Source organism: Mustela lutreola, chromosome 6, assembly GCF_030435805.1.
Source record: "Mustela lutreola isolate mMusLut2 chromosome 6, mMusLut2.pri, whole genome shotgun sequence".
Classification (NCBI taxonomy): Eukaryota; Metazoa; Chordata; class Mammalia; order Carnivora; family Mustelidae; genus Mustela; species Mustela lutreola.
Window position 1 is genome coordinate 83450426 of NC_081295.1, and position 11174 is coordinate 83461599.

The 11174-nt window shown below is 38.2% G+C and overlaps 1 long non-coding RNA gene across 1 annotated transcript in view; it reads right to left on the reverse strand.

Annotated features, from left to right (window-relative positions):
• Positions 1-324: 324 nt before the first annotated feature.
• Positions 325-11174, reverse strand: part of LOC131833875 (uncharacterized) — a 45755-nt gene continuing 34905 nt past the window's right edge. The window contains exons 2-4 of the long non-coding RNA XR_009354675.1: positions 6186-6378; positions 2867-2993; positions 325-1533 (exon numbers count right to left, since the gene is read on the reverse strand). This is a non-coding gene — a long non-coding RNA (uncharacterized LOC131833875). The remainder of the gene's footprint in view (positions 1534-2866; positions 2994-6185; positions 6379-11174) is intronic.

Here is an 11174-nt window from a genome sequence, read left to right on the forward strand (position 1 = left end):
TTTGCTGATGGAAGGGCTGTTCTGGAGAGTTCAAGATGGCTTCTTCATGGGTCTAGCATTTTGGACAGTTGGGCTCAGATTGTCAACCTACACATAGTGCCACCACCATGGAGGACTGGGACTACTGGATTTTTGCATAGAGCTGTGGCGTTCCCTGACTGTTCCAAGAATCAGGAAGTGGAAGCAGTTTATTTCTTCAGAGCTGGGCCTGAAAACTGGCATAGGGTCACCTCTGTGATATTGCATGGATCATGGAAGTTACAGAATCAGCCAAAATTCAAGGAGAGGGGACACAGATTACATATCACATGTCCCTAAGAAAGAAGTGTCAAAGGATTTATGACAATCTCTATAGTCTATTCTCTGACCACAAATAACTTACAATCCTCCACTTATTTTTTTTTAATTTTTTATTTTTTATAAACATATATTTTTATCCCCAGGGGTACAGGTCTGTGAATCACCAGGTTTACACACTTCACAGCACTCACCAAAGCACATACCCTCCCCAATGTCCATAATCCCACCCCCTTCTCCCAAACCCCCTCCCCCCAGCAACCCTCAGTTTGTTTTGTGAGATTAAGAGTCATTTATGGTTTGTCTCCCTCCCAATCCCATCTTGTTTCATTTATGATGCAACATGGGGGCTTAAGTGGGTAGGAGAAGAATCAATCCTCCACTTATTAAAAAAACCAACAACAACAACAAAAAACCACACTCCTTCCTTCCCTAAATACTTGTAATACCAGCTTCAAGCTCAGGTTTAGGATCTCATTGTCTAGATCACAAACTTGCCCCATCTTCGGCTTCCCTCAGCCTAGCCTACGAGAACTTTATCTAATCAGGGTAGGGAATCTGCTTTGACATCATCACACATTTTGTCAAATCAAATTTACAAGTCAAATACTTCCTGCCCTGTTGTCTCTGGGCTTCATCATTGCATCCTTTTCTCTCACAGGTCCAATCCCATCCATTGAAAGACTTCATTTTAAGACTATTGTCTCTGCTCATTTTTTTTCAGATTTTTTTTTTTTTTTTTTTTTGGTGGGGGGAGCTTATTCAAAACATAAATCCTTTCTTTGTGTTTGATCACCATGAGAAAATTTGTGTCAAAGTGCAGAGTGGACAGGCCTGAGGGGAAACCCAGGGCAGAGGGGCAGTTTAGGAGGCCATGGCAGCCTTCTGCACTTAAGACAGCGTGGACCCAAGATCCTGCTTTGGACTGGGGCAATGATTTGTTCTCTTGCCCGGTGATAATGCTGAAAATTATTTCTTCCTTAGGATAGACTGACTCGATCCAAAAACTATTTTATTATTCTGTGATTTATCATTTCATAAAGCTCTGAAAAGTTCTCCAAACCAAATAAGTGCTCAGTGCACGTTAATCATTGTCATTAGTAGTAGTAATGTATTTCTTGGAAAACTAGCGATTTTCAGTTCTTTCAGTAATTGTAATACATTATTCTGTAGAGTTACCAGTAGGTGGGGATGTTGAACAACATTTTTCTGCGTTGTTAAAAGACTTGTTCCTGACTTAAAAAAAAAAAAAAAAAAAAAAAAGGCCTGTGAATAAACAGCTGCCTTATTATATTGCATAACCTATTTTTAATGACACTTTTCCCCCCAAATAATAAATAACCTATAAGGTTTCATAATGACTATAAAAATGATTGGATTCAGCCTAGAAGGTGAACTCTGGGGCTCCTATAGAGAGACCTTCTCATTGCATCAAGTCAATGGTTCAGCCTCTTGCCTCCTGACAGCTTAGTGGACTCTAAATCAATACCTCATCTCAGTCTGGGACTCAGGGGTTCGAGAGTGGATTACAAAATACAAATAAGGGCCTGTGTCTGACTCACTTACTGAAAATACTAGAGTAGAGCCTGACTTGACATCCTCTCCTTTAAGCAGCTACTGGTACCAGGTGTTAAATTAGGTGCTCTCTATACTTGGTAACATTGTATCTGCAAAGCAGGCCTAGGTGGGCAAGGTTATTAGCTCTATTTTACAAAGAAGGGAATGGAGAAATGAAGTTATGTTACTTGCCTAAACTCTTTCAACTGCTAGGTGGTAGAGAATTTTAACTCACCCTTGGTTGACTCCTGTTTTATTTTTCATCTGCCTAATAAGACATCAAAATTCATTTATCGATTTTTAAAAGAGAGACTAAGTTAAGCCTGTATGTTGTAGGTCATACTTCCGTGTAAATATCTAATTGATGGTCTGTTTCATCCTGGGAGCCCATTCTGACTGAAGAGCTTAAAGATTTAGTGAAACTAACAAAGGTTATCTCTCCAGTGAGGAAACCACAGCACTCAATAGCAAATGTAGCTTCCATCTCGGGGCTGGGGGCTGTTGGCATCTACTTGGGAGCTGCTGGGTTAGCAACAAAAGAACAATGCTTTCCTGATTTACCAGGAGAGTTCTTTCCTTGAACTTGTCCTCCTGACCTAAATAAGACATTACTTTTCTCTGAAACTTTAGGAAATAACAATAGAGAGGGATTTGAGAAGACAGGACAGAATGCTAAACAATATTTTAAATGTCTCTGCTTAGCAGAATTTATAAAGATCTCCTTAAATGGACAAACCTCATTTTCAAATGGGCAAAACACTTAGATCATGCACCTTGTGGAAGATAGCTCCATGTGGTCCTATCTCTCTAGGGTGAATAAAGGCCGAGAAGTGGGAACCCTGGGAGCCTGGGAGGGAAAGAAGGGGTCAGACTACTTAGCTCCACCCAAGTGTCTCCTATTTTATTTAGATAAAAAATCATTTTATCAAAGGACAATTAATAACATCTTAAGGAAGTGTAGGAAACATTGGTCTAGAGAATTTATTCTTTTTCTCTTTTTCTAGTAACTCACATAAAATTCTCCATTGGATTTTCGTAGCATCCATGTCAGGAAGTCATCAGACGCCTTCTCTTTGTAGGGATTCTCTCCTTCACTGAAATTCTAACTCATTAGAGTCTTGTTTTCTTGTGTGTGTCCCCTAAAAGATTTTTTTTTTTAAAGTGGAGTTAAATTTTTTGTTTACTTTATAATTACAAGAAAATGCTTTCATCATTTCTTGTTTAGTACAGTAAATTATAGTGATTTAAACTAACCAAGAAAGTGAGATGTGAAAATACACAAAGAGATAGTAACAGAGTTCAAAACTTGAAAAGTATCAGCTTTTATTCCTTTCCTGTTTTCCTTTTTGAAGCCAAATAAGGAAACTCTTTGATCTTTTCATTTTCCAAGTTAGACTTATTTTGTTACTGTTAGGTAAACACAAAGACTGAACCATGAAGACCAAATTAAATGTTTCAGCCACACCTCATTAAAAATTATATTTACTACATACTTACTAAGAGAAAAAAAAACAGTTTGCATTTTATCTTTTCTTCCATTTTATCTGAATATTCTGGGAAAAATATAATAATAATATAATAATATTGAGAAATATATAGTTTTCTTGAGCTTTTATCTACCTCAAGTTATAGTCTCTTTAACCAAATAACACGACCTTCTGAATTTGTTTTAGCAGATTCATCCTTAGTGTATATACGGATGGAAACTAGAAAGGAAAAAAATATGAATTTTAGAATTGGTAATTTTTCTAAGTAATGACGTCAGCAAATTCTGATGTCTCAACTTTTTAAATATATCTAGAATTTGACTACTTCTCACTTTCTCCACTATTACCAGATTTATCAGAACCAGCATTATCTTGCCTAAATTATTGCAACAGCTATCAACTCACCTCCAATCTATTCTCAACAGACATAAAATGATCCTTTTAAACATGTGAATCAAAAATATATCGCTCTCTTACTGAAAATCGTCCAGTAAGTTCCCATTTTAGAGTATAAAGCAAAATCCTCACAATGATTTGTACGGCCCTCAAGATATGGTCCCCTGTCATTTCTCTAAATCATTTCTTACTACTTTATGCCTTATTTTCTTTTCCTCCAAGTACCCTGGCCTTCCTGCTCTTCTCCCTCTTTGGGCTTTTGCACTCACCTCTACCTAGATAACTCTTCCCTCCCCCATCCACAAGGTTCCCTCCCTCACCTTTAAAAGTTTCTTTCTTTTTTTTTTTTTTTTAAGGATTTTATTTATTTATTTGACAGAGAAAGCATAAGCAGAGGGAGCCGTAGAAGGAGACGAGAAGCAGGCTCCCCACTGAGCTGGCAGTCTGATGCAGGCTCTATCCCAGGACCCTGAGTCATGACCAGAGCCTTTAAATCTTTCCCCAAATATCATCTTCTAGGCTTGCCTAACCAAAATTCCAACCCTACTCTGGAACTTTCTATGTCCTTTTCTGCTTTACTATTCTTCACAACCTTCTTAATACCTTTTAAAATATGATAAACATACATTTGATATGATTGTTTGCCTCCTTCATTAGAATGTAAACCTCATGAGAGATGTTTCCCTTTTCCCATTTAGTTCACTTGTGTTTTCCCACACCCAGAACAGTGCCAGAGACCTAGTAGACACTCAGTAAATATATATGTATGTATGTATATATGCATATGTATGTGTGTATATGTATATACATGTATATACATACACATATACACACAAACAATAGGCAGTTTAATATGCCTCTTTCCCAAGAAAGGAAAGCATCTACAGGCAAATGAAAAGTAACTTGGATCAATTGCCAGCTAACTGTCTGAGGCTAATTTAGATAAAGCATGCCTCAGAATAGAATTGCAAGTATCAATGATCCAAGTTCTTCCTACACTTCCCTAAAGCCCTGAATTCCTACATAATCAGTTTACCTTTGATAGTACCTCAGGGAATTTGGTAATGGTCTATCAGCATATGATTCAAAGGGTAACATGCACCCCAATGTTTATCGCAGCATTATCAACAATAGCCAAAATATGGAGTGAGTCTATGTCCCTCGATGGATGAATGGATAAAGAAGATATGGTATATATATATATATATATACAATGGAATATCACTCAGCCATCAAAAAGAATGAAATCTTGTCATTTGCAACAACATGGATGGAACTAAAGGGTACTATGCTAAATAAATAACTCAGTCAAGGACAAATATCATATGATTTCATTCCTACGTGGAATTTAAGAAACAGAGCAGACGAATATAGGGGAAGGGAAGGAAGAATAAAATAAGGTCAAAGCAGAGAGGGAGGCAAACCATAAGAGACTCTACGTTAAGAGAACAAACTGAGGGTTGTTGGAGGGGATGTGGGTAGGAGGGATGAGCTGAATGGGTGATGAGTATTAAAGAGGGCACTTGTTGGGGTTGGCACTGAGTGTTGTACGTAAGTGATGAAATCACCAAACTCTACTCCTGAAACCAATCCTATAATATACGTTAACTAACTTGAATTTAAATAGTTTTTTAAATAGTCTATCAGCACAAATTTATATATGACTCAACCTCATTTCTTATTTCCAACTCTCATTTTCTACTTACAAATTTAAAGAATTGCGTACATTTATTTCTAGAGTATATGAGGACAATCATGGGTTCAAAGAGCTAAATTGAAACAACTGGTCAGTTGACTAACCAACTTGGATTCTATAAAGCACTCATATGTAAAATCATCTTTCTAAATTAGTTATCTTTTACACTATCTTTTTCAGCCATACTAGAGAGGTTTCTATCTATTTGTTCCCAAGAGCTCTATTATCCCTTTGTACAAGAAGCTTTGAAAAAACTCTTGGTGATTGCTTGCCAACCGCAGCAGTCAGATCTGCAATAATTCACCAACCTAGTCTAACCAAAGTTGTCTGCTTTTGTTTGAGGGATTAAACCTGTTGATTGCCTGGAATCTCAAAGGAGAAGACCTGAGCTTGTCTCTTACACAATGTCCTATTTTCCTCCCCAAATCACCAAACTCTTCTTTTTGCTTAGATCTATGTGAAATCTATGGAGGCAAATATTTTTGTTGCTGAGCAAATTTGCATTACTTTCACTGGTAACCTGTTCATATGCCAGTTCTGATTTTGTTGTATATTATCTATCATTTACTTTGGCCTGTTCCTTGCTACTGAAATCAAACTAAGAGTTGCACAAAGACACATATAAAAATTGTTTATCCTTAAAACACAAACATGTGACAGTCACAACATGAACTGTGAACCTAATGGAGTAGGTTGAAAACAAATAACAAGTCTGTACGGTCTGTTGGGTCTACAATCAGCCAGGTGCTTACCATGCTGCCTAGAATTGGAGAGCAGAGCACTGGTGTCAATGATTCCCCAAACAAGTCATCATTCTGACATTACAAACTGGAGAAAACCAATGTGAACTTGGAGTTCCTGTTTTTAGCTTGTGAATGGTCTCCACCAATATTCAGCTTTGAGTTCTTCTGGAGGCTGCAGGTTCTCAAAGCAAACATCCACCAGCTAGGAAAGAAGGGTGATCCAAGCTGTAATCATACATTTCTAGACTCTTCCGATGTACTCATTCATTTGTTCAACAACTAGTAAGTGAGTGTCTACCATGTGACTGGGCACTCTATAAGATACTGGGTATAATCAAGTAAAAATATGAACATAATCTCTGTCCTTATGGAGCTTTAAAATATAATGGAAGAGATGCACTGTAAACAAAAAATCAACAGCAGACACTTAACCGTATTCATTTTCTTCACAGCAGATACTCATAAATGGCTGTGAAGAAAATGAATACATTATCGAAGGGAGTGAGATGTAAGCCAGAATCAAATACAAGGGGTGCCTCAGTGGCTAAGATGGTTAAGTGTCTGCCTTCAGCTTTGGCCATGATCCCAGGGTCCTGGGATCAAGTCCTACTTCCGGCTCCTGGCTCAGCAGGGAATCTGCTTCTCTCTCTCCCTCTGCCTCCTCCCCTCATTCTCTCTCTGTCTCTCTGTCTCAAACAAATAAAGAAAATCCTCAAAAAATTTGACATTGGGGAGGGTATGTGCTTTGGTGAGTGCTGTGAAGTGTGTAAACCTGGTGATTCACAGACCTGTACCCCTGGGGATAAAAATATATGTTTATAAAAAATAAAAAATTAAAAGCTAAAAAAAAAATTTGTTTAAAAAAATCAAATACAAGAAGGTTGAAAATCCTCCAGTATCAACATCTGCAAGGTAAAAGAATGTCTTTACACTTTTTCAACTTTGAGCCCAGCAGAGCAAACCCGGCAAGAAGGAACAGGTTTCTTGCCAATGCAAGCATCTATTGTGTGCAGAATGTTTCTTTGGGAATGTGGGGACATTGGGGCACAGTTTGTAAATGCCTGAAAAAAATACTTTTACAAATTAAGTAGTATTTATTTACCATAGAGAAAAGAGATCCAAGTGGTTGACTTATACTAGGTCTAAACACAGGGGGAAAAAAAACAACAAAATGAATTGAACAGTAAGACATTCACTCAATCAACAAACTCTATCGATAGCACTGAAGTGGTGATATGGCAGATTTGTTTTTCCACTGAATTTACAGTTTAGTTTGATATTAAAAATGGTTTTCAAGCACATGCAGCTTGTTATGCAAAGGACCAAATCCGTTCAGTTTTTTAATAATGCCACTAAAAATAAAATATGGTTTGCAATATGAGAAATTCAATTAATACATAAGAGAAAAGTGAAGCGATGATTGGATACTGAAGTAGATCTGTCACGATTTTTATTTTCTTGCCTATTTTACAATTAGTTACAGGATAGGCAAAAGAAGTACTTTTATAAGTGGAACAGTAATACCAGAAGGGAAAAGATCATGACATGCTGCATTAACACACCATGTGAGACAATACAATAGCCATCTAAATGGTAACCTAAAATAATCAAGTTCTTCCCTTCAGTGAGAGAGGAAAACACACACACCCCCACACACACCCACACGCACACACACTTTCGAGGGACAAGAAAACATTTTATTTTTTTTAATTTTTTTTAACCCACTGAGCCACCCAGGCGCCCCAAGAAAACACTTTAATAACAGTATCTTTTATATGATTTGTGGGAAAACTACAAAGGAAATAACTCTGAAAAATGAACACCTGGCCTGTTCTGTGGGAACTAATAGTCTATTTCTCTTGCTTAGCTTCACCAGGAAATAACTATCCTTCACTTCTTTTTGCGGGAAGTAGGGGAAGTAGGTCCAGGGTCCTTAGGGTAGTGATCTAGTTGTCTTCTCTGAGATGGAGAGAAGTGACTTGTGGGTAATAACTGTTCACATAATCTTTTGGCTGGTGCTGTTAAATGCTGATGTGGATCAAGCAAATGATGAAGTTGTGCCTCGTGAGGATGGTTCAAGCTACGAATGGGTAGCAACAAAGGCTTGATCATTATCTCAGAAAACATTCCTGGGTTTCCTGGGAAGAGAGGCTTAAATCGAAGACAGTGTTTTTAACTTTTCTGGGGGTAACAGACCCATTGACAAACTGATAAAAGGACCGACTGCTCCCCCCAGAATAATCCACATATGCATGTTCACTCAAAATTTTTACACAATTTTAAGGGATTGACAGGCTTCCATGAATTTCATCCACAGATTTCCAGAGATTCCCTAAGTAGGATAATGTCTCTTTTATGTTGCATATTAAAGGAAGTTAATGACCTTATGTTAAAACTATATACGAAATGAAAAAAAAAAAAAAAAAACCACTAGGAGAGAAATTTTAATTAACCAGAGAAGATGATGTAGGGTGGAACAGAAGTGTTGCGGTGATAAATGAGAATTCATTATGGAATAGCACAGTGAGGAAATACTGAAACAAGATGCATAAATGCAGGGAACCTGATAGGGGAAAGATTGCAAGAGGACCAAAAGTTGACTGTTGTTTTATATCCTTGCTAACAACCATCTCTGATCTTATGGATCTATTTGAAATCCAACTAAATGCAATAAAATGCTTAGCTACACAGTCAGTGGGGTTCATTGGGAATTTAGGCCTTTGCCATGTAATTTTACCCTTTGCTGAAGTTTTACTGAACTTCGTGATTTACAGGACAATGGTATTCTTCCAGCACTCCCTGCTGCTTATGCAATATGAACTGATATTTGATTTTTGCAAGTGAATAATAATAATGGACTACAAAAATGCTGATCATATCTAACATGTCCTCTGGCTCACATTGGCTTACTGGGGCTTATCTGCTATGACCTCATTGATGACTTGTTAAAAAGATCACACTGAGCAATACACTTGTAATGTTGCTCAGTACATCACAAAACTGAATTTTTTCAGAAATACAATAAATTATGAGATGTGCAAAGACCTATCAAACCCCATCAGCCCTACAAAAAGTGTCTGTCTAGTGGAAGATAATAGTTAAGCACACAAAAAAAGAGGAAAGAGTAAGAAGAGTAAGTAAACATAGAAAACATTAGCACAATAGATGGCAGGTGAAATGGACAGATGTCATAGCAGGAGAGAATGCGCACATGCTAAGAACTGACAGGTGTCCACCTTACTGACCAGAAGTTTCTTAGAGTGTTGATGCCATACTGTGAGCTTCAGGCCACAGAGGACCATTTCCAGCCTGACCTGAACCAGTCTGCACTGCAGTCTTTCAGGTTTGGGGGTGTGGGTAGGGGTCAGTCCATCATCAGTGCTGTGATGACAGAACAGAACATCCCTACTCACTGAGTATATGTCCCTGCTGTACTTGTCTAAGCAGGGCAATGGTGTCTCTAGGAGAATTATGTGGGTGGTGCTCTCGCTTCCATACTATTCCTCTTAAATAATATTAACCAGATAGCGCTTCACATCAAGATAGTCACAAAGAAATACAGAACCTTGAGATCAAAAGGAGGAAAGAACTATTGCCATCAGTAATTCATCTCTCAAACTTTCTTCAAGAGTTTTTATCCTTCAGAAACTGTGGGGTTTTTAAAATATTTTATTTATTCGATAGAAAGAGAGAGCGCGTGCACAAGCAGGGGGAGCAGCAGACAGAGGGAGAAGCAGACTCCCTGCTGAGCGGGGAGCCCGACTTGGGACTTAATCCCGGGACCTGGGATCATAACCTGAGCCAAGGCAGATGCTTAACCAACTGAGTCACCCAGGCACCCCTAGAAACTGTTGTTTTAAAAAGATCTTTTGGATTAGTAATAGTTACTGCTGTTATTACATATCAAACATATGCAAGTATTTTGATTTTTTTAAAAGATTTACTTATTTATTTGACAGAGAGGAGCGCGAGCAAACACAAGCAGGGGGAGCAGCAGGAAGAGGGAGACGCAGACTCTCCACGGAGCAGAGACCCTGATATAGGACTTGATCCCAGGACCCTGGGATCATGACCTGAGCTGAAGGCAGACACATAACTGACTGAGCCACCCAGGTGCCCCTGCAGTTGTCTTTAATAGTAGAAAATATGTAGTAACGGTAGACTCAAAGTTATGGCTAAAAGTGCTGTCCGTAATTCAAAACTAAACCTTGAAAATGACAGAAACTACAACAGTGGAGAGAATATGTCCAGTGACATTCTGAAGTAATGGATAGATTGTATCTTTCTTCAAGTCTAACTCAATAATGATCTAAATTCTAGGGAGACAATAACCAACCAGTGGTATTGTTCCAAGCGTCATCACTGCCACCAGGCATGTATTTATGGTGTTTGAGAAAGAGCTCTGAGCAAGCCGACTGTAGAACTCCAAATTTAAGAATTAGTAACTTTCAGTTTGGTTTGGTATGGGGAAGGTGAGAGCTGCTATGTTCTGAATGTTTTATGTCTTCTTAAAATTTATATAATGAAACAGAACCCCAAAGACTTTGTTATTGGGAGGTGGGGGCTTTGGGAAGTGATTACATCATGAAGGCAGAGCCCTCCTGACTGGGATTAATGCCCATCTAAAAACAGTCTTGAAAAAATCTCCCTGTCCTCTTCTACCACGTGAGATTTATAGCAGGATCTCACCAGGTATTGAACCACCAGTGCCATGATCTTGGACTTCCCAGCCTCAAGAACTGTGAGATAAATGTTTGTTGATTATAGGCCACCCAGTTTATGGTGTTTTTATTGTAGCAGCCCTAATGGACTAAGACAGGAGTTAATTAGTGAATGCCTAGTAGAATATGGAGCTTTACAAATCAATTCAGTTCAAGTCTCAAAATGTAGTGTGAGAAAGAATAGTTGCCTACCTATTTTATAAATTAGAAAATTATTGTTCAGAAGAGGTTAGTAACTCATTCATGGTCACATGCTAAGTAGTGGGCCAAGCCAACC